Source organism: Oncorhynchus kisutch, linkage group LG26 (assembly GCF_002021735.2).
Source record: "Oncorhynchus kisutch isolate 150728-3 linkage group LG26, Okis_V2, whole genome shotgun sequence".
Classification (NCBI taxonomy): Eukaryota; Metazoa; Chordata; class Actinopteri; order Salmoniformes; family Salmonidae; genus Oncorhynchus; species Oncorhynchus kisutch.
In genome coordinates, this window is record NC_034199.2 from 34,904,951 (window position 1) to 34,930,304 (window position 25,354).

Sequence of the window (25,354 nt, forward strand, 5' to 3'; positions counted from 1 at the left end):
CCTCCATAGCAGCACTTTACTGTACAGATTCATGTTGATAGCAGGGGAGGAAAATGCCAGGGGACGGAACTGGGAGCAGCACTGTACAAAGAGCAGTCAGTCCGTCTGTCCTCCCTCTTGGTAGTGCAGTTGCCATGGTGACAGAGAAGGTGAAACACAGAGGGGTGCAGATAATCGGCCGTTGTGTTATAACTCCAAGGGACTCCATTACCATTCAGTGTGCTGTGTGGCGGGTGTTGATGGAGTGGTCATCATTGGAGGTAATGAATGCACTTAGCCTTCACACACACACTCACACACTAATCACCCTGTCCTTTGAGCCTGTTTCATACCACAGATAAGATGTCACAACTGGTGATTGACTTGTTAGGTCATGGACCACTCAAACCCTGGAAATATGACAGCTTTGTCACTTAAATCCCTTCATGTGAGTTAAGGGAAATGTTCCAACAGGTGTCTTGCTTAAGCACTAGCTGTATCGTGTTGAAGTCTGATGTTAGCGCCATTATCAAGCTGAGATTTCAGAAACTCAAATAATTATTTTGAAATGGAAATTCGCCCCCTTTATTTTATATTGATTTACATTTGATATAAAAGTACTTACATTTAATACATTTCTTCAAAATACAAGCAGCCAAACAACATACAAATCAATACAAAATTATAAAATGTGTTATATCTATCGTCTGTCCTTTTCTGAAAGTGACAGAAAGTATCTTCATAATTATCTAAAGTCACTTTGTAGCCATAGAGTCGTGTTACATTATTTACCGTGTTCACATCCTTATGCTGTGAAGTTGATACAGATATGTTGTTGGAACAAGAGACCTACAAAAATACAGATGTCTGTGATTCTCTTCTCATAACATTCATGTTGAGTTTCAATCATTTCTGTGATCCAAGCAGAACATCTTAGATGGAATATACATTTCAGTCACCTCAGTAAAATATCTTCTATTTGTAGCAGAGCAAATATATATGTTTGGAATTATTACATGAACATGATATAATACTGTAAAGAACTGAATTAGATGGTTAACGGAAAATAATCCTCTTAAAACTAACCTTGGCCACTTCTGGATTGTATCCATCTTGGCTGAATGAAACGATACAAACACAAGGACAGAAAACAAGCTTCATTGTTCAGGTATAAAGCCATGAAATTATAACATGTTATTGTGAAGATTAACAGTTCTTGTTCTGGGGAAATCAATGACAATGGAAACCATGGCACATAAAACTTTGACCAATCTCAAACTGTTCTTGTTTTTATAAAATTATATATAATTTATTCAGAAAAAAATATATATAGACCTGCTTTAGATCTGTATACTGCATCAAAATAACAAGTTGTTGGTTCCACTGAGGCCCCAATTAAATTAGATCTGTTTTAGCCAACATCTGCATAGCTGATATTTTGACAGTGTCTGAGGTGAATCTGCGTGAGCACTGTCAAAATCCACAATCGACACCAAAGCGGACATTGCCATTGGCTGCACAGAGTCAAATGAAGAGAAATCCCATGCAACCTTGTTTACAAGTTCAAACACTGGAATGTGAGGCTGATGGACTACCTTCATTATTTTGTTTAATGATGAGTCATTTGAAGGTCATTATTTCTATATAGCCTACACTTTCTCGTTCTGAACGGATGGGATGAGTTTGGCTTTGTGACAATGATCACAAGAGAAGCTGCTCACTGATTTCAAATTCAACACAGTTCCACCTCTGACACCAACAAAACTTCAGCTAAGTGGGTGTGGGCTATTGCCGGTTAACGCTTTATCTGATTAAATCCCGGCCTAACAAGAGACAGACATATACAGGTTCAGAAATAAGTACTGTATCAATCTTGACGTTTGTTTACAACAGAAGAGTTCCGGAGTTATGTTATTTTGCAAATCAGCAGCTTTACTTCAGTGTCATTCAGTATATACTAAATAGTGCTGTTTAACGAATGTTCGACAAACAGAAAGCAAACAATGGAAACTAAAATGTTTAAATCAATGTGTTCAGCACACAACTGAAGAGGTAATGCCGATGCTAAAACCAACAAACCTAAGGACAGGAGCCTGATAGGAAATAGAAAATTCTTATTTTCCTTGTTTTTATACATTTGTACACTGTCGTATAAAAGGAGTAGAAAGTGTAGTCAGGCTATGCGGCGGTTTCGCGAATTGTCCCCTCTAGTTTCTTTGGGAGTAGCCCTCTCCTTTCGTCTATGTTGATGACCGGTTTGCGACAGTTCTGTCCGTCAAGGTAGATCTTTGCATACACTGGGTTGGAATAGTTCATGGGCTGCATTGAGGAAGTAAAAATGCTGTTAGATATTTGACAGGCACATCATATTCGCACAGCTCTCAACAATGCATAAGAAAATAGCCTACATAATCTGGTGCCCTGTATGATGACAATATCCTACTCTACTATCTGTAACTTATTATAACTTACTGTGACTTAAAAGGATACTTCTGGATTTTGTCAATATGCCCTTTGTCTACTTCCCCAGAGTCAGATGAGCTTGTGGATACCATTTTTATGTTTCAGTGTCCAGTATGAAGGAAGTTAGAGGTAGTTCCGTGAGGCAATGCTAACTAGCATTGCGCAATGAGTGGAAGCCTATGGGTATCTACAAGCATGCTAGCAGATACCCATAGACTTCCAGTCATTGCCCTAAAGCTAGTTAGCAATTGTGCTAGTGCTAGTTAGCAACTTACTTCAAACTGCATGCAGAGATGAAAATAGTATCCACAAGTTCAAATGACTCTGAGGAAGTAGATAAAGGGCCTTTTTTTGCCAAAATCCCAAAGTATCCCTTTGAAAAAAGGTTTCTGATATGTTGCATTGCAATACACACAGTATAGCAATATTGTTTCTCGACACAGAGACAACAGATGACTTTGGCATTTCTATGTTTATGTCGCAATATTATTTCTCGACACAGAGACAACAGACGACTTTGGCATTTCTATGTTTATGTCGCAATATTATTTCTCGACACAGAGACAACAGACGACTTTGGCATTTCTATGTTTATGTCGCAATATTATTTCTCGACACAGAGACAACAGACGACTTTGGCATTTCTATGTTTATGTTAGAGAAGGTTAAAGATGAAGAACACAGCTAAGACTGTAAGGTTGTTATTGCAAGGTAGCAGGAAAGAATAGGATATAGCTCATGCACATTAGCCCAAGCAACATAATTAAATGTGCAGTCGCAGGGTTTACTCCTAATATGCATTAAAATAACAATGAGATTTTCCAACGCAATATTTTTTCCAAATTGGTTGTAGCATACATTCAGAAGAGGTAAATGTTACAAGTGCAACAATAATTTTCATTTTTAAATACTTCAAGATTAATTTAATCATATCTAAAACCACAAAAATGCACTGAAAGTGCCATTCAGCTTCCTTTTTATTGACAAGTCCGCGGGTTTCCTTCCAAAAGGAGATTTACAAACGTTCTACAGCTCACGTCTGATCCTTCTATAGTGAACGGCATAACAGCATGCCTTCCCCTGTAAGAGGTTGGTTGTCTAAACTAAGGGGAAGGATGGGAGAAATCACCTGTCCAGGTATCACCTCCTTGGGAACAGTATGTATGCCCAGGGTGCGAGGGTCACTGGACTTCACACACCAGCCCTGCAACACACAAGTTCTGCCAATGTTCACCATGCCACAAGGCCAAGCTGTTCTCAACCAACATACTGTACACTTTACCACAAGTGTATATGGATATAATCCAACTGAAAATCTATTATATATCAACATCAGTGAGGAACTCAAAATCATGTGATGATTAGAAAATGAGATCAACAGAACTTAGATTGAGGATTCAAATTCAACAAAAAACCGTGGCACCTTACAGTATTCCCTGACATGATAAAGAAACACTATAGTGGAGTTAGCTACTTGTGATTCAGTTAGCCTCTACCTTTCTAATGCAAAGGGATCCAGGTGGGACGACACTACCAGATGTCAAAGTTGGCATGGCGAGAAGCAAACGCATTAAGCTTGAAGTGGTAGCAGGCAAGTTAGATAACAAGATAGATCAGTAAAGCTGTTATGATTTATTTTGTATTCGGGGCGTTAGTGCGTGTTGAGGCCCATGAAGAAAATGAGTCAACAGAAGATAAAATGTTCCCTTGGTACAGAGCGCCTGAATAATGTTTCTCCCCACATACCTGAGGTTTGTGCTCCATCTGTTAATGTAACTACACATCTATATCAGATCATATCGTGGACAGAAATCTGGTAGAAATTGTATTTGGTATGCCACATAAGGAGATGGTAAAGCCTAATTTTGTTAATCACACTACTGATTACATGACTATGATACCAATAATGGATGGATGATGGTTGCAAACTGATGGATTAACAGATGAGACTACAATGTTGTCTCTGTAAATTATATTATCCCAAATAAATATAGAAACACGAAAAGATTTTCCTTTGAGGTACACTCTTACAATATTCAACCAAACAGAGTTTTTTGCATTTTGTTTTTGCCTAAAATGTTATTACGCACAAAATGAATGGTGGATTTTGTACATCGTCTTCCAATACAAACCTTATGAGGGTCCAGTGTAAAGTTTGGTCGCAAAAGGCTGCCAGCATCTGCATGGTTGTCGTGGTCGACCTCATACATGTTGTAGGTAGGATTTCCTATCTCCACGTTGATCCCTCCATTCGTCATGGGCTGCCTCGTCACCCTCTTCCCCCTGGGAGGAGGAGGACAACTAACACTCATTAACATTGGATAATTAATGGTATGTTGTACAGTACCTGCAACTAGCTATCACAGTCTCACGTTAGCATTAGACGTTCATCCATGTTTCTTAAACGTCAAATTTCGAAGTTGTTCCAACCATCAAATTTCAAAGTGTTTAAGGTTAAGTTTAGGCAATAACTCAGAATATTTAAGGTTAGGGTTAAGTTTAGTAAAAAAAAATCTGAAATCTTAAGGTTAGGCATTAACCCTGAATGGTTAAGGGTTAAGGTTTGGAATAGGCTTAAAACAAGAACAACTTTCTATCCGTGGATTTCAATTTGCAACCTTTGGAATCAGAGGCAGGTGCTTACTTACATACATCCGCCATCCCCGTCCACAACACCCTAGCAAAACCAAAATCTACTTGAAGGTAACAGTGCTCATGGTTTCTTCTAGTGGTTGGTCTCCATGTCATTGCCAGACATCCTCAAACACGGATGTTGAATACTGACTTGTATCACGGGTGACCTGGCCTGGTACCTGAGATCACCAGCCACATCAACTCACATTCAACCCACATTCAAACCACATTCAACCGCTCACAGTTTCCCCTAGTGGTCGGGTTCCATGTCATTGCCAGATATCCTCAAACACGGATGTTGAATACTGACTTGTATCACGGGTGACCTGGCTGGTACCTGAGATCACCAGCTACATCAACATTTCAATTGATTTGAATACTTTATTGTCACATATGAAAATGTGTCTGGTGATCACAAAATCTAAATAACAACACATGCAATACACTTATCACATATCACAGGACACACCAGCAAGCATATTTACTTATTAGGCTTAACGTAGTGTACCTCTGCTTTCTTTTGCAGATGAAAATGCCCGCCACCACCGTTGTGATCAAGATCACCAGCAGGACCAGAGGTACGATGATGGCTATGCTCCCTGAAACAGAGAAGAGAAAGAGTGAAACTGCTTTAGCATTTTGGATTGCTGTTAGTGTTATCACAGTCTCATTGCAAGAGTTAACATGTAGCCTAGTGGTTAAGAGCGTTGGGTCAGTAACTGAAAGGTTGCTGGTTTAAATCCCAGAGCCGACATGGTGAAAAATCTGCCGATGTGCCCTGCGAGCAAAGCACTTAGCCCTAGTTGCTCCTCTAAGTTGCTCTGGATAATAGCGTATGTAAAATGTCATCCAATGAGCTTTCTTGAACAGCCAAAGCAGATGGGGGTATATATTACAGCAGTAGACAATCCATCTGACCACAACCATAAGGCTAACTGGAGGATGGGTTGTAAGCCGTGTATGACGCTGGGTGAATCATTTGACTTCTGCACTCACCTCCACTGGTGTTGTCTGATCTGCTGCTCTTGGGGGCGGGCCTTTCACACTGTGTGCCTGCCCAATTGACTGAACACCTGGAACAGACCAATCAGAGAGGAGAAAACAACCATAGACTTTAGCTGTCTCTACCTTAATCAACACATAAAACAAGTGCTATGGGAACAGACACTCAGCCATGGATATTTTTTTTTACAGATTTTCTTAGAGAAACCCTTTTTGTATAGAAGACATCTAAAAGTAGTTCTGGTTAGAAAACAGAGTGAGTAGATTTACAGGATGAATATTCTGCAGAAAACAGTATATCAATATGGAGTCATCTGGTTTGTTGTTTGGATGGGATCCAATGGGAGTGATGAATGACTAGTTAGGAGGTGATTGCTTATTGGGCGTGATTGATGCTGAGGTGTATGTAAAGTATGAGCGATCTGACCACTGCAACAGGTTGGTGATGGAAGGAATGAAATTACACTAAATTACATGCACTCCAAGAAATCGCAACACCAAATGATCAGGAATAAGAATTGCATCCCACGCATGTAGACAATGAATCATTCCCTTATGGAAAGAATGTCACAGCACAAACAATCATGCATTTTAATGGAGGGGGGTTACAAATGAATCATCCTTTCTTATCGGTAAAATATCAAATAAAATATTGTTAGGGAAAATACTAGGTAAGATCTGATGAGCAACTGATGAGCGGATGTGTAAAAGGGTTTGTAATCTATTTAAACATACCCCCGTAAAACTGACTATCCTACCGGTCTTCAACTTCAGCGAAGTCATTTACAAAATAGCCTCCAACACCCTACTCAGCAAACTGGATGCAGTCTATCACAGTGCCATCCGTTTGATCACCAAAGCCCATATACCACCCACCCCTGCGACCTGTATGCTCTCATTGTCTGGCCCTCGCTACATATTAGTCGCCAGACCCACTGGCCCCAGGTCATCTATAAGTCTTTGCTAGGTAAAGCTCCGCCTTATCTCAGCTCACTGGTCACGATAACAACACCCACCAGTAGCACGCGCTCCAGCAGGTATATCTCACTGGTCATCCCCAAAGCCAACACCTTATATCTCCCTCACTAACTTTAAACATCAGCTATCTGAGCAGCTAACCGATCGCTGCAGATGTACACACATACTTTTTTTCTATTGTGTTATTGACTGTACATTGTTTATTCCATGTGTAACTCTGTGTTGTTGTTTGCGTCACACTGCTTTGCTTTAGCTTGGCCAGGTCGCAGTTGTAAATGAGAACGTGTTCTCAACTGGCCTACCTGGTTAAATAAAACTTTTTTTTAAAACAATCTCTGACATGCTTGTGAATGGATTTATTTCAGAGCTACAGCAGAGACCATGCAAGTCACAAGTCCACATTTTCTGGCTGTTAACACACTCTTAACACATTACATGCATTGATCACAACAGGTCCCCGATATTCACAATCAGACAGCACTTGAATGTCACTCGAATGGCATGTCAGCTCGGGCTGTATGACATGCAGTTAGTTAGCAGTGAGTTGAAGAGGGAGTAAATACTCTATTAGAGGTGAGAAAGTGTTATATAGACCATCACAATGACTGAAATGGAGGTGAATGACGAGAGGTGGGAGGGTGAGACCTCTGGAACAGCCACGGGAAGTGATGTAGGAAGGGACCTACTTGCAGCGGGGTTTGTTAAGGGCAGTGATAGTGCACATCCCGTCATTCTGACAGAAGTAATCACATGGGTTGGCCAGCTCATCACAACGTTGGTTCTTGAACCCTGACGTGCAGCTGTAAAACAGTGTGGTGGAGTGATAGCGATAAAAACAACCAGGCTAGGTATTGTATAGGCAGATGGAAATCTTTCAACATGGCAACAAACAAAATACTACATAGATTTGTTCTAAAATATTATTTATGTTTGTATCATTCATGATGAATATATTAATCTAAAAATAAACTACAGTAGAAACGTTATGTTTAGCTAAACTCATGACAGCTACATCCATTGAGGCAAAAAAATATAGGTTTTTCAGAATGTTGTTATAAATTCGCAAGCTTATTTACAGTATTTATAAACAAAATGAACAGAAACATTTCAATACAGACAAAAGCAAATTCTGATTAGTTAGGAACATGTTGATCTCGATAATTCATCAAAACAATTGTAATGCCCACTTTATGTTTATATACACGTAGAATATTTACTGGCGGAACACACTGATCAGTTTTGAAAATCCCTTGGACCTTTAAGACAGTTTTCTGCTAATTACCATCTCAATGATATTTCTGCTTGTGGAGTTTCTGGGGTGGCTTGGATGAGATATTCATTTACTCTGTTATAGTTTAAGGTCAAACATTATGATTTCTTGACACTGGCATATCCATCATCGCAAATAATCTCTATGCCTTGCAGCCAATGAATAAACCACATTATCTCTAGATTTGTTAACCGTGTGGAAAACGAGATGGGATCATTTGCATAGAAATTGATTATATCCCTTGAATCGTGCCAGTCACGGCCACACATTTAATTGTAACTACAATGGGCAATGGGACAGTAAAAAGATAGAGCAACAAGGTTTGTCTTTTCAGATGGATTTCCAATCATCTTTGTGCGGAGGTCTTTAACATTGAACCACACCTGATAATAGCAGAGCTGAAATTAATATTTGTGGACCACCAGAAGCGCAGAGCATTCTCTTTCCTGGATGATTCCCACAGGTCTCTGAGAGCCAGTCTATTGTCCTCTACCAGTCATTGCCATTGAGTTCCTGCCGCTCATAGCGTGTGTAACACTGTTCTTACCACTGAAGATCAAAATACAACATTGTTCTCCTGAAACCTACCACCGAGAAGAAGCACACTGACAAAAGAACAGTGTGATATGTTCTGAACAGTAATGTTTCAGTAGTTTCAGTTACCTTCCAATGTCTGTAGCTGTACCCCACGCAGAGCTTTATTACTTCTACTCTGCCACAGAGGGCTAGCTTTCTAAAGATCTATACCCACAGCCAGGTGTGACTCATTCTCTTATTGAGCCCTAACATCCTGCCTCCTGCTATGACATGGCCTGCATCCACTGGTGTCAAACATTCTCTTTACTTAGGATCTTAGCCCTGTGTAAAAAAAAGAAAAACAACTCCCCACTTATTTTCAAAAATCAAATCATTAGAATAAAATACCAATGAGTTTTGGTTCCATTAAAGGCCAGCCTTCCTGGCATAACTGAATGGTAATGAAGAACAAAGAAAGAATAAAGTACAAATAGAGAACATTCTTAGGCTATTGTTGTTCCGGGCTATTGCTAGTAGTTACTGTACTTACTGACAGAAGGGCAGGTTGGTGTCAGGGTCCAGGTGGCAGGTACCTCCGTTGTAACAGTAGCCATCACATAGTTTACAGCTGGGTGCTATCCTGCCATTAGTACAGCTGGAGGAAAATAGAGGAAAGTTGGTGTCACTGATGGTTGGCCCACGGTATATGCCTTTCTTACATTGTTTGGAAGACTACGGATTATCCGTAGTGATTAAGGCCTATTTTCTGTTGTCAAATGCATTGAAATATTTGAATCTGTGAATTGTAAATGCAATTTATTGTCTAAGTCTCTCTTTATGTAGTCTTGTCTCCATTGACATATATTTGGACAAAACCTTTTACCTTTTGGTAGGCCGTCATTGTAAATAAAAATGTGTTCTTAAATGACTTGCCTATTTAAATAAAGGTTAAATCAAATAAAATAAAAACTTTAACCATAGAATATACGTCGGTAAAATCTTTGGATGGAAGACTATTCAACTACAGTACATCAAGTATTAGCTCTACACAGTAAAACCATGAAACATGTGACACGTTTATAACCTAAATGTCAGTGTTTAAAACTTCAACATTAGATTTGCCAGTAAGTGTTCTCATCTTAAACACAGGTGTTTAGAATGCAAGATTAACCATGATACATTTGATTTTATTTGATAATAGTCAGCTTTTTCCAGTCAGTTTTCAACCAGGAGAACACCTATATCTCACAAGTGTTCAGATTTTACACACTAGTGTTTACTTCCCCATCAACTGGTGTAGAATGAATTTAGTCATAAAATGTGATTTGAGGTTCTCCTGAGTGGCGCAGCAATCTAAGGCACTGCATTTCAGTGCTAAAGGTGTCACTACAGACCTGGGTTCGATCCCGTGCTGTGTCACAGCTGACAGGGAAACCCATGAGGCGGCACACAATTGGCCCAGCATCGTCCGGGTTAGGGGAGGGTTTGGCCTGCCAGGATGCCCTTGTCCCATCGCGCTCTAGTGACTCCTTGTGGCGGGCCGGGCATTTTGACTTCGGTCGCGAGTTGTACAGTGTTTCCTCCGACACTTTGGTGTGGCTAGCTTCCAGGTTAAGTGAACAGTGCGGCTTGGCAGCCTCATGTTTCGAAGGACAAGTGGCTCTCGATCTTCGACTCTCCCGAGTTGGTACAGGAGTTGCAGAGATGGGACAAGACTGTAACTACCAATTGGATATCACGAAAAAGGATTAAGAAATGTGTGATTTTCTTTTATTCAGATCAGCGTTAAGAATGTCTTTTACCTTATCTACATTTCTTCCCAACTGAACATTTGATTCAAGAAAGCTTTTCAATGAGGTGGTGTTGTTCCGCGAGTTCATTTCTGCGAACTGATTTTTAGAATAAGTTATTTTAAAATGTATGTTTCCTCATGCACATTGATTGATTAATGGATCTTATACTATAGAAAGATAAATAACTAAACATTTTCAAAAACTAATGCAATCTGTAAGGGGTTGGACTTGTTGTTATTGAGATGGTTGTTCCAGTTTAGATGGTTTTGGTAGTCTAGTTAAGTAGTTCACCACAGCAGTCACACTTAGTGTAGGTTGTGGGTGATAAAATATTTCCAACTGATGGCTATCCTTCCTCTGACAAGATTCCGATAGGAAGTACTAATAATTTCAGTAACAAGCATATTGTCACTTGGAGGTCTGATGTTGCCCATGTGCCAGGATTTTGAGACCACAATGTTGAGGATAATTAGGCCTAAACTAAATGTCTTATGAAAAGCATTATACAGTGCCTTTGGAAAGTATTCAGACCCCTTGACTTTTTCCATATTTAGTTACATTACAGCCTTATTCTAAAATTGATTAAATTGTTTTTTTTCTCCTCATCAATTTACACACATTACTTCATAATGACAAAGCAAAAACAGGTTAATAAATGTTTGCTAATTTAGGAAAAATAAAAACTGAAATATCACATTTACATAAGTATTCAGACCCTTTAATCTGTACTTTGTTGACGCACCTTTGGCAGAGATTACAGCCTCAAACTTTCTTTGGTATGATGCTACAAGCTTGGCACACCTGTATTTGGGGAGTTTTCCCATTTTTTTCTGCAGATCCTCTCAAGCCGCGGGGCCAGACAGACTACCAGGATGTGCACTCAGAGCACGCGCGGACCAAATGGCAAGTGTCTTCACTGACATTTCCAACCTCTCCCTGACCAAGTCTGTAATACCTAGATGTTTCAAGCAGACCAACATAGTCCCTGTGCCCAAGAAAGTGAAGGTAACCTTCCTAAATGACTACCGCATGTAGCACTCACATTGGTAGCCATGAAGTGCTTTGAAAGGCTCGTCATGATGCACATCAACACCAGAAACACTAGACCCACTCCAAATCGGATACCGTCCCAAAAGATCTACAGATGAACGTAATCTCAAATCACACTCCACACGGCCCTTCCCCACCTGGACAAAAAGAAAACCTATGTGAGAATGCTGTTCATTGACTACAGCTCAGCATTCAACTCTATAGTGCCCTCAAAGCTCATCACTAAGCTAGGGACCCTGGGACTAAACACCTCCCTCTGCAACTGGATCCTGGACTTCCTGACTGGCCGCTCCCAGGTGGTAAGGGTAGGCAACAACACATCTGCCACGCTGGTCCCCTTCTGTACTCCCTGTTCATCGACGACTGCGTGGCCAAGCACGACTCCAACAGCATCATTAAGTTTGCTGACGATACAACAGTGGTAGGCCTGATCACCGAGAACGATGAGACAGCCTATAGGGAGAAGGCCAGAAACCTGGCAGAATGGTGAAAGGACAACACCCTCTCCCTCAATGTGATCAAGACAAAGGAGCTGATCGCGGACTACAAGAAAAGGAGGGACGAGCAAGCCCAATTAACATCGACAGGGCTGTAGTGGAGTGGGTCGAGAGTTTCAAGTTCTTTGGTGTCCACATCACCAACAAACTATTATGGTCCAAACACACCAAGACAGTCGTGAAGAGGACACGACAGCACCTTTTGCCCCTCTGGAGACTGAAAAGATTTGTTATGGGTCCCCAGATCTTCAAAACGTTCTACAGCTGCACCATCGAGAGCATCCTGACCGGTTGAATCACCACCTGGTATGGCAAATGCTCGGCATCCAACCATACAGTGCTTCAGAGGGTAGTGTGTACGACCCAGTACATCACGGGGACCAAGCTTCCTTGCCATCCAGGACCTATGTACAAAAAAATGGTCAAATACTCCAGTCACCCAGGTCATAGACTGTTCTCTCTGCAACCGCACGGCACGCTGTACCAGAGCACCAAGTCTAGGCCCAAAAGACTCCTTAACAGCTTCTACCCCTAAGCCATTAGACTGCTGAACAATTAATCAAATGGCCACCCATGACACCCCTTCCCCACCCTTTGTTTTTACACTGCTGCTACTCTGGTAGCACTTATTTGTTTTTCCTTTGCTTTCATCCCCATTCGATGTGTGGAACGGATGTGGGAGGGGCTAGATCTACATAAGGGTGCTAATTTAAAAAAACTCACAGAAGCTCTGATGAAGGCCGTGAGGCCGATACGTAAGCTTATTAAATATCAGTGATACTATCAAGAGCAGTGTGCGGTTTCATTTTTCCTTCACACTGCTGCTACTCGCAGTTTATTATCTATGCCTAGTCATTTTACCCCTACCTACACGTACAAATTACCTCGACTGACCTGTACCCCGCACATAGACTTGTCACCGGCGTCGTAAGAAGTGGACCAAAGTGCAGCGTTGTGAGTGTACATATTCCTTTTATTTATAGAACATGTAGCCAAAGAAACGACCGTGACGCTTAACTTCGGCTATAATGCCTCTAACAAAGTCAACTACCCACAAAACCCACAAAAAGTAAGCATTTCACGGTAAGGTCTACTACACCTGTTGTATTCGGCGCATGTGACAAATAACATTTGATTTGATTTGATCAAGGATCTCTCTGTACTTTGCTCCGTTCATCTTTGCCACGATCCTAACTGGTCTCACAGACCCAGCCACTGAAAAACATCCCCAAATTGATGCTGCCACCACCATGCTTCACTGTAGGGATGGTTCCAGGTTTTCTCCAGGTGTGACATTTGGCATTCTGGCCAAAGAGTTCCATCTTGTTTTCATCAGACCAGAGAATCTGGTTTCTCATGATCTGAGAATCTTTAGGTGCCTTTTGGTAAACTCCAAGCTGGCTGTCATGTGCCTTTTACTGAGGAGTGGCATCCGTTTGGCCACTACCATAAAGACTGATTGGTGGAGTGCTGCAGAGATAGTTGTCCTTCTAGAAGGTTCTCCCATCTCCACAGAGGCTCTCTGGAGCTCTGTAAGAGTGAACATCAGGTTCTTGGTCACCTCCCTGACCAAGGCCCTTCTCACCTGATTGCTCAGTTTGGCCGGGTGGCCAGCTCTAAGAAGAGTCTTGGTGGTTCCAAACATCTTCCATTTAAGAATGATGTAGGCCACTGTGTTCTTGGGGACCTTCAACACTGCAGACATTTTTTGGTACCCTTCCTAGATCTGTGCCTCGACACAATCCTGCCTCGGAGTTCTACAGGCAATTACTTCGATCTCATGGCTTGGTTTTTGCTCTGACATGAACTGTAAACTGTGGAACCTTATATAGACAGGTGTGTGCCTTTTCAAATCATGTCCATTCAATTGGATTTACCACAAGTGGACTCCAATGAAGTTGTAAAAACATCTTAAGGATATTCAATGGATAACAGGATGCAATGAGCTCAAACTTTTTTTGCTTTGTCATTATGGAATAAGGCTGTAATTTAAGAAAATGTGGAAAAAGTCAAGAGGTCTAAATACTTTCCAAAGGCACTGTATGTTAGTTTACTTCTAATTGGAACATCTACTTAAACATTCACTTGGTGAAGACTTGTCCATTTGAAATGCCTTGACACATGTAAAAAGTGTAACAGAAGAGAGTATATTTATGTGTGCAGATAGTAATCACTTGGTTTTACTGTGTAAGGTGTTTACCCAACACAGAATATAAAGCAATGTTGTAATGTTGTAACTCACTTGCAGACCACATCTGCTGTATCATCGTTGACGAGGCAAGGTGCTCCATGGCACCTCAGGCACTTATCCACCTCACATTTGTTTCCCTCGTATCTGACCGGACACACACACTCTACATGGCCACTACTGGACAATGTACAGGCTTTGGAGTTTACACAGTAGTGGTGGCAGATGTCTGCAGAGGAGAGAAAGAACAGAGGAAAGAGAAAGAGACATGGAGAGAGAGAATTAGATAGATAGAGAGACAGAGACAGTGAGATGGAAGGAGGGAGGGAGGGACATTGAGACAGAGGGAGAGTGAGAGGGAGAGAGAGAGAGGTGCATTTCATAATGAGGAAACGGAGCATAGTTTTAGCTGGTTTGATTAGAATTTTACAGGCTTTTAATGAGACTTAATTATCTGCAACAAATGGCATCTCATCCATAGATGAAAACGTGTCACCCCTTGGGCAAGTAACAGTTGGAATGCACTAATAGTGTCAGTTGAAATTGTTTTCCTCACAATTTATAATGACAAAGCCTACATAAGAGAACGCCATATTTTATCAGTGCAGCACAGAAACCCCCAGACGTTGTTTAGAGGGGCATTTATAATTACTCTCTCGCCCAAACGTGGTATTTGTAGCTAAGAAGGAATTGCCCTTTCTGGTAAAAACAAATAGTCCCCTCCCCCCCCCGTTTTTTTTTCATTTAGACTTTCTTGTTGTTGTTGGAACCTTAAATATGAAAAACTGAAAAAATGTCTGATTTCTAGAGTGTGACGAAGGAGGTGGGGGGGGCTGTTCCCCTCATAACAAATCAGAGGCTCTCCATACCACTTGCAATATAAATGTTTTTCTATGTATGGGTGGTCCCAGAAGTCAAACCCACTATCTTGGCATTGCAAGAGCCATGCTCTACAAACAAAGCTATAGATGACCACCACAAGAAACACTGGGCAACTCCTAGAGTCAATATGCAATTGGATCCCTTTACTCACGGTAAAGACAACGGTCTCCAGTATACTCTGCCATGCAGCGGCACACCGGCTGGTTCCCTAAGCTGACATCACAGGTACCACCATTCAGACAGTGGTTATCACACACCCGCTTCTCACAGAATGGACCTGTAAACCCTACAGGGCACCGACACGTTGGCTTGCCTGGAGGGAGACAGGAGAGGACGAAGGAAGGAGAGGGTGGGAGAAAGGGGGAGAGAAGAGAAGAGAAGTTTGGCTGACAATTGTGTGCATGGTTATCAACTCAAATGTTTTTAAGGCTGCGTGTTCTTGTTCCTAAAGCAGAGTATCAAGCATCCGAAAAACCAAAGATAGCGGATTCTTAATAACACAAGGTCCCTGGAGGTCAGAGAGATATAATTGAAATATTTCCAGTCCTTTAATTGATAACAGTGGCTGCCTCCAGTGAGGCCTGTTCTCCTTATCACCAAACTGGGGTACTTGAGGAAAAACATTTGACAGTAAGCTCTCCCAAGCTCAGCTTCCATCGCTCATTAAGAGCAATACTCCCCAAGCCTGCTCAACACAGCGAAACCTCTTACTTTATGAAAAATCAGTCAGTCGCAAAGCATGAATGAACAGACCGAACAGTCAGTGCCTGTATGCCCAGCAGCAGAACAAATATCCCATCACTTTTTTTCACTCCTCTTTGACTGCATTGGACATATAACACAAAGCACTGACTGGGCTAGTGAACCAAGCACAAAATAAGACTGATCATCAACAAAGAAAGAACAAAACTTGCCTGCAACTCTCCAAATAATTTAAAATACTGCTGCAATACTCACTTTGCTTCACTCATATATGAATAAGTTATTGCATATCACATATCACACATATCACACACCTGTCAAGCTCACTAGCCAAATACTGCTGTCATAATACAAAAGACTGACAGCTTGAAGTCAATTGACTGAGATCATGTTTTCAAATATTATTCCTAAACAATCAAATACCTGGTCTTCATTCCCCCTGGGCAAGAGTGTACTTAGATATTGTGAATAGAATGGCCAGAGACTGTTGCAAGTTAAAGTATTTTATAAAAGATGACACATGTATTACGAGGTGATGAGAAAATATGTTTTAAGGGCAAACATTTCACTTCCCAGACTAAAAGATTCAACACAAAAGTCGTAGACCAGTCTCTAAATACTGTGCAGTGCATTCGGAAAGAATTCAGACGCCTTTTGTTTTGATTTTGTTACGTTACAGCCTTACTCTAAAAATGATTACATTTAATTTTTACCTCATCAATCTACAAACAATAATCCTATAATGGCAAAGTGAAAGCAGGTTTTTGGACATTTCTGAAAAATAAAAAACAGAAATACCTTATTTACATAAGTATTAATTCCCTTTGCTATGGGACTCGAAATTGAGCAGACTCGAAAGTGCATCCTGTTTCCAATGATCATAATTGAGATGTGTCAACAACTTGATTGGAGTACACCTGTGGTAAATGCAATTGATTGGATGAGATTTGGAAAGGCACACACCTGTCTGTATAAGATCCCTGTCACGACTTCTGCCGAAGTTGGTCCCTCTCCTTGTTCGGCGGCGTTCGGGGGTCGACGTCACCGGTTTTCTAGTCGCCACCGATCCACGTTTCCTTTTCCATTTGTTTTATCTTCATTGTACACACCTGGTTTCCATTCCAATATCATTGTTCCCTAATTAACCCTCTGGTTTCCCCCTTGGTTTTATGAGTGTTTGTTATTGTCAAGTTGTCTCGTTTTGTGAACTGCATTATTTTTCTCTTTCATGGAATATTGTTTTTGAGTAAAGTTACGGTTATTATTCATCTCTGTGTCCTGAGCCTGACTCCGCCATACCAGCATCACCTAGACTTTTGACAGAAAAACGCAACTGACCTAATGGAGTCAGCAGGTGCACACAGCCCTCCTCTACCTGTGGAGGAGCGCATCCAGCGGCACGCAACTATGTTGCAAAGTTTCGGCACAGCCATGTATCGCGTGCTGCAAACCATGGAGCGATGGGAGAGAGGGGGTTTTCCAGCAACCCCATCATCATCACCCCAGCTCCCACAACAACCCACACCGCTGTCCACCCCACCTTCACCTGGACCCAGTGGGATTCGGCTTGCGCTCCCGAGGGAATATGATGGGACGGCTGCCGGGTGCCAGGGGTTCCTAATCCAGCTGGAGCTCTACCTGGCAACCGTCTCCTTCGGGACGCGAGTGTGTGAAAGCCCTCATCTCCTGTCTATCTGGGAAAGCGCTTGAATGGGCCAACGCCGTCTGGGGAAGGAAAGGAGCGACCTTGGACAACTATGACGATTACCCACCGCATCCGGGCGGTTTTCGATCATCCACCTGAAGGGAGAGCGGCGCAGGAACACTTGTTTCATCTTATACAGGGAATGAGGAGCGCACAAGACTTTGCACTGGACTTTCAAACTCTGGCCGCCGGCGCGGGATGGAATGAGCGGGCCCTGATTGACCACTACAGGTGTAGTCTACGCGAGGACATTCGTCGGGAGCTAGCCTGCAGGGGCACCACCCTTACATTTGACCAGCTGGTGGACCTATCCATCCGGCTGGATAACCTGTTGGCCTCCCATGGACGTCCGGATCGGGGTCCATCAGTTACATCCCCCAGCACCTCCGATCCGACACCTATGGAGCTAGGAGGTGCTGCTCTGAGGGGGACCAGAGGGGGGCCCATTCCCTGCACCACCTGTGGCCGCAGACGACACACTGCTGGCCGGTGCTGGGGAGTTTCTCCAGGGAGTCGAGGTAGCAGGCTCACTGTTGGATCATCCCAGGTGAGTAGGCACCCGACTCACCCAGAGCTCCCTGTTGCTCACATGTTTGTGTTCATAGAATTTCCCCGCATAGTTTCCCCCGCAGTCCCAGCATAAGGCGCTAGTACATTTAGGTGCAGCTTCTTCTGTAAGAAGAAGGCAACTCAACTACCACCCCATCGATGGGGGGATTGTGAGATAAATCTGCTGGTAGATGCAGCACTTCCCAGGAGTCAGGTGTATCCTCTGTCACAGGAGGAGACGGAGGCTATGGAAACATATCTCCGAATCTCTGGAGCAGGGATACATTCGGCCTTCCACTTCACCTGCCTCCTCGAGTTTCTTTTTTGTGAAGAAGTCTTCACCCGGATCATCCTGCGCCTCGTCCTGCGGGTCGTCCCCGAGGACGGTGTCGGCGGGCTGCTTGAGCCGTGCATCATGGGAGGGGTACTGTCACGACTTCCGAAGTTGGTCCCTCTTCTTGTTCGGGCGGCGTTCGGTAGTCGACGTCACCTGTTTTCTAATCACCACCGATCCCAGTTTCATTTTTCATTTGTTTTGTCCCACAGTTGAAAGTGCATGTCAAAGCAAATACCAAGCCATTAGTTCGAAGAAATTGTCCGTAGAGCGTTGAGACAGGATTGCGTCGAGGCACAGATCTGGGGAAGGGTACCAAAACATTTCTGCAGCATTGAAGGACCCTAAGAACACAGTGGCCTCCATCATTCTTAAAGGGAAGAAGTTTGGAACCACCTAGACTCTTCCTAGAGCTGGCCGCCTGACCAAACTGAACAATCGGGGGAGATGACCAAGTCACTCTGTCAGAGCTCCAGAGTTCCTCTGTGGAGATGGGAGAACCTTCCAGAAGGACAACCATCTCTGCAGCACTTCACCAATCAGGCCTCTATGTTAGAGTGGCTAGACGGAAGCCGGTCCTCAGGCACATGGCAGCCCGCATGGAGTTTCTCAAAAGGCACCTAAAGGACTCTCAGACCATGAGAAACAATATTCTCTGAATGCCAAGCGTCACGCCTGGAGGAAACCTGTCTCCATCCCTACGGTGAATCATTGTGGTGGCAGCTTCATGCTGTGGGGATGTGTTTCAGCGCACCAGTCCCACGGACTGGGAGACTAGTCAAGATCGAGGGAAATATGAACTGAGCAAAGTACAGAGAGATCCTTGATGAAAACCTGTTCCAGAGCGCTCAGGACCTCAGACTGGGCGAAAGTTCACCTTGCAACAGAACAACAACACTAAGCACACAGCCAAGACAACGCAGGAGTGGCTTTGGGACAAGTCTCTGAATGTCCTTGAGTGGCCCAGCCAGAGCCCGGACTTGAACCCAATCAAACATCTCTGGAGAAACCTGAAAATAGCTGTGCAGCGACGCTTCCCATCCAACCTGACAGAGCTTGAGAGGATCTGCAGAGAAGAATGGGAGAAACTCACCGAATACAGGTGTGCCAAGCTTATAGTCATACCCAAAAAGACTCTAAGCTGTAATCACTGTCAAAGGTGCTTCAACAATGTACAGAGTAAAGGGTCTGAATACTTATGTAAATGTAATATTTACATTTTTAATACATTTGCACAAAATTCTATTCTATTGTCATTTTGGGGTATTGTGTGTAGATTGATGAGGGGAAAAATATATTTAATCCATTTTAGAATAAGGCTGTAATGTAATAAAACGGAAAAGTGGAAAAAGTCAAGGGGTCTGAATACTTTCTGAATGCACTGTATCTACCCCAGTCATGACAGGAGCATTAAAATTGTTCAATCACCGCATTTATGTTATTTATGTCAGCATTCAACATTCACGTATTATATTTAGCACACTCTCTAAAATTGACTTTTTTGTTTCAAGTTTTAATGTCACATGCACAAGTACAGTGAAATGCCTTTCTTGCAATCCATGAAGCGATTTAACATTTACACAAACCTTCGCAACATGTATTATTTATTTGAGTAATGGTCAGGAAACCACAGTAATCCAAATGTATCTATCTCTATGGGTAATTTCTCTTGTGAGTCCACACAGTCCATCAGTGGTAAGAGACTGAGATGTTGTGAATAATTTCCCTTTTGCATGCATTATGTAACCGGTTGGCTGGTTTGTAGCAAAGAGACAAAGTAAAACTCAAGTGTTCTGCACTATTTTAGTTCAATCCAGCCATCCATCAATTAATATATGGATATTAACAGCAGACTCACCCAGCGGTGAGCCCATGCAAGTGCCTCCATTGAGGCAGTAGTCGGTGCAGTGATTGACCTCACAGTGTTCTCCAGAAAAGTCAGGCCAGCAGTAGCAGCGCCAGTCCCCTTTCTCATTGGCAAGGCAGCGCCCGCCGTTCTCACACGGTGGCCGACACAGCTCGCCTTTAACACATCAAGACACAGTACAGTATGTTCTGTATATTAATTTCCACAAATTTTGCTGCTTCAGTGTCTTTACATATTTTTGTCAGATGTTACTAAGGAATACTGAAGTGTAATTACAAGCATTTCATAAGTGTCAAAGGCTTTTATTGACAATTACATGAAGTTGATGCAAAGAGTCAATATTTGCAGTGTTGACCCTTCTTTTTCAGGACCTCTGCAATCCACCCTGGCATGCTGTTAATTAACTTCTGGGCCACATCCTGACTGATGGCAGCCCATTCTTGCATAATCAATGCTTAGAGTTTGTCAGAATTTGTGGGTTTTTGTTTTTCCACCTGCCTCTTGAGGATTGACCTCAAGTTCTCAATGGGATTAAGGTCTGGGGAGTTTCCTGGCCATGAACCCAAAATGTTGATGTTTTGTTCCCCGAGCCACTTAGTTATCACTTCTGCCTTATGGCAAGGTGCTCCATCATGCTGGAAAAGGCATTGTTCGTCACCAAACTGTTCCTGGATTGTTGGGAGAAGTTGCTCTCGGAGGATGTGTTGGTACCATTCTTTATTCAGGGCTGTGTTCTTAGGCAAAATTGTGAGTGAGCCCACTCCCTTGGCTGAGAAGCAACCCCATACATTAATGGTCTCAGGATGCTTTACTGTTGGCATGACACAGGACTGATGGTAGCGCTCACCTTGTCTTCTCCGGACAAGCTTTTTTCTGGATGCCCCAAACAATCGGAAAGGGGATTCATCAGAGAAAATGACTTTACCCCAGTCCTCAGCAATCCAATCCCTGCACCTTTTCAAGAATATCAGTTTGTCCCTGATGTTTTTCCTGTAGAGAAGTGGCTTCTTTGCTGCCCTTCTGGACACCAGCCCATCCTCCAAAAGTATTTGCCTCACTGTGCGTGCAGATGCACTCACACCTGCCTGCTGCCATTCCTGAGCAAGCTATGTACTGGTGGTGCCCCGATCCCGCAGCTGAATCAACTTTAGGAGACGGTCCTGGCGCTTGCTGGACTTTCTTGGGCTCCCTGAAGCCTTCTTCACAACAATTGAAACGCTCTCCTTGAAGTTCACCTAAATCAAATGGTTGATTTAGGTGCAATCTTACCGGCAGCAATATCTTTGCCTGTGAAGCCCTTTTTGTGCAAAGCAATGATGACGGCACGTGTTTCCTTGCAGGTAACCATGTTTGACAGAGGAAGAACAATGATTCCAAGCACCACCCTCCTTTTGAAGCTTCCAGTCTGTTATTCGAACTCAATCAGCATGACAGAGTGATCTCCAGCCTTGTCCTCGTCAACACTCACACCTGTGTTAACGAGAGAATCACTGACATGATGTCAGCTGGTCCTTTTGTGGCAGGGCTGAAATGCAGTGGAAATGTTTTTGGGGGATTCAGTTCATTTGCATGGCAAAGAGGGACTTTGCAATTAATTGCAATTCATCTGATCACTCTTCATAACATTCTGGAGTATATGCAAATGGCCATCATACAAACTGAGGCAGCAGACTTTGTGAAAATGTATATTCGTGTCATTCTCAAAACTTTTGGCCACGACTGTACACAAAATGCTGAGCGATTCAGAAAGATTTTACTTGGCCAAGTTCCTTCTCATCTGGGTCTTGCTATTGTAGCAGTTTTAGAGGTGAAATTACATTTGTAGGCAGTAGGTGAGGTCTAAGCAGGGGTCTTGACGAGCTTACCTGAGATGTTGACATCACTGCAAGAGCCGTTGACCAGTACCTTCCCTTCTGGACAGGTGCAGGTGGCGCCCGTTGGATTCAGTAGACACATGAAGTCACAGTTCATTCTCAGGCACGGGTTGACCGCTGCAGAAAGACAAGACACACACAGAATGGCGCAGTGGTCTAAGGCACTGCATCTCAGTGCAAGAGGAGCCACTACAGTCCCTGGTTCAAATACAGGCTGTATCACATCTGCCAGTGATTGGGAGTTCCATAGGGTGGCTCACAATTGGCCCAGCATCGGACGGGTTTGGCTGGGGTAGGCCGTCATTGTAAATAACAATCTGTTCTTAAGTCACTTGCCTAGTTACATTTTTAAAATGTTAATGCCAAGAGGATTTGTCATTCAAGCCGAAGCTTCAATACAGTCGTCAAATGAAATAACATCCACTCCTTTATTACTATAGTTCCATTAAACATTCTGATGGAAAACACATAAATGTATTTCTATTCAGAATCAACAAGAAATATGGTCCATATTCCACTCAATTCCTGGTCCCAAAGGACTACTATATCCGGGCGCCGATGACATAGATGTCGATAAAGGCTGCACCTCGCACCTCTCTGATTCAGAGGGGTTGGGTTAAATGTGGAAGACACATTTCAGTTGAATGCATTCAGTTGCACAACTGACTAGGTATCCCCCTTTCCTTTCCTGTTAGTGAACACTACTTTGATATGCACCACATCAGCAACATGCTGCCATATTCCTCCAATAAGTCAATGGAAGCCTTGGGTTTTCAATAATAACAACAACAAAAAAACAACTTATTGTGTTTGGGGTGATAGGGATCATCGTGGTTCAAAGCTAGCGAAAGAATGGGTATCCATGTGTTCTGCTGAAGACATCAAAACAACAGCAACATGCTGGCCAGACCGGACGCGTCGCGTGCATTGTAAAATAAATGTACACATACATGTTATTTAATTATTGCTTAGTCAGGCACTAAAATAGAACTTGATTCTATTTGTGATGCTTGACACGCTGCAAGAACTGCCTCTCCCATCTCCTCACTGTTTTTTAGGAGCATTTACCCACGGGCCATCTCCTTATTGGTTTTTAGGAGCATATATCCACGTGGGTGATTGAAAGATGAACTGAGGTCCACACGCCATTCGGGTGTGATAATGGACCTTAAAGTTGCTTGCCAACTGCCATTTAAAGTCCAAAGAAGAAGAAGAAGCCTGAAGGAAGGAGGAGAGATGACTAGAAACAAATTCGGGTTAATGTTTTTATCTGTGGATTAATTGTCGGAGTAGAGGAAATTGTGCATTTCAGGTAAAATAGCAACCCAATGTTTAGATCCCATTACAAATTCGCTAGCAACAGCAAGCTAGCTAGCTAAATTGCCATAAATGTTTAATGCTTTGAACCTGTCCCCAAATTACCGTAATATAATTGGTTCAGAGTTTGTTTTGATATTTCAACCTGCGTGTCCTGATTGCGTCTGGTGTGGGGGGACAAAATCAGCACTCGTGAGGTCTAGTCAGCATGTAACACTCCTGGTCTTTCTGTTCTGCTAGCTGTGCATTAACTTATGCTGCCTAAAGAGTAGGCTACAAAAATCAAATCTCATTTTATTTTTCACATGCACTGAATACAACAGGTCCTTAACTAACAATGCGGTTTTAAGAAAAATAAGTGTCAAGAAAGTATTTGCTCAAATATGCTGAAGTAAAACACACAAAAAAAGAAGAAGAAGAAAATAGAAAAATAACAAATAATTAAAAAGCACCAATAAAATAACAGTAGCAAGGCTATATACAGGGGTACCAGTACAGAGTAAATGTGCGGGGGCACAGGTTAGTCAAGGTAATTGAGGTAATATGTACATGTAGGTAGAGGTAAGTGACTATGCATAGATAATAAACAGAGAGTAGCCGCAGAAGCTGGACTAATGAGTCTTTGGGGAACGGTTCAGCTGCCCTTTAGTGCCTGACGCTCCACAACTATAAACACGATACAGATAACAAACAGCACCAGTGAAAAGAGAAGTGGGGAGGCAGAGGATGAAGGATATATTGGTTTGATTGCTCCTAACATGGGAGATGAAATGACTCTCATGTCCCACACTTGAGAAAATGAAAAACTAGCTCAAGAAACACTTGCACTTCCATCCAGACTGTGGACCCACAGTTATCTGCAGTCTGTGTTGGTGAACCAGATAGAATATCAATGCGACATTGTCGTTACTATTGTTTAAAAAAAAAAAAAAAAAAAAAAACATTTATTTAACCAGGTAGGCAAGTTGAGAACAAGTGCTCATTTACAATTGTGACCTGGCCAAGATAAAGCAAATCAGTTCGACACATACAACAACACAGAGTTACAGATGGAATAAACAAACATACAGTCAATAATACAATAGAAAATGTCTATATACAGTGTGTGCAAATGAGGTAAGGCAATAAATAGGCCATAGTGGCGAAGTAATTACAATATAGCAATTAAACACTGGAGTGATAGATGTGCAGAAGACGAATGTGCAAGTAGAGATACTGGAGAGCAAAGGAGCAAAATAGATAAATAAATACAGTATGGGGATGAGGTAGCTGGATGGACTATTTACAGATGGGCTATGTACAGGTGCAGTGATCTGTGAGCTGCTCTGACAGCTGGTGCTTAAAGTTAGTGAGGGAGATATGAGTCTCCAGCTTCAGTGATTTTTGCAATTCTTTCCAGTCATTGGCAGCAGAGAACTGGAAGGAAAAGGCGGCCAAAGGAGGAATTGGCTTTCGGGGGTGACCAGTGAACTATACCTGCTGCAACGGGTGAGTGCTGCTATGGTGACCAGTGAGCTGAGATAAGGCGGGGCTTTAAATAGCAAAGACTCATAGATGATCTGGAGCCAGTGGGTTTGGCGATGAATATGAAGCGAGGGCCAGCCAAGGACAGCATACAGTTCACAGTGGTGGGTAGTATATGGGGCTTTGGTATCAAAACGGATGGCACTGTGATAGACTGCATCCAATTTTCTGAGTATTGGAGGCTATTTTGTAAATGACATCGCGGAAGTCAAGGATCGGTAGGTTAGTCA

At 42.5% G+C, this 25,354-nt stretch overlaps 1 pseudogene; it reads right to left on the reverse strand.

The window, feature by feature from the left end:
* Positions 1-545: 545 nt before the first annotated feature.
* The window catches only part of LOC109870738 (low-density lipoprotein receptor-related protein 1B-like), a 332,082-nt pseudogene continuing 307,273 nt past the window's right edge, over positions 546-25,354 (reverse strand).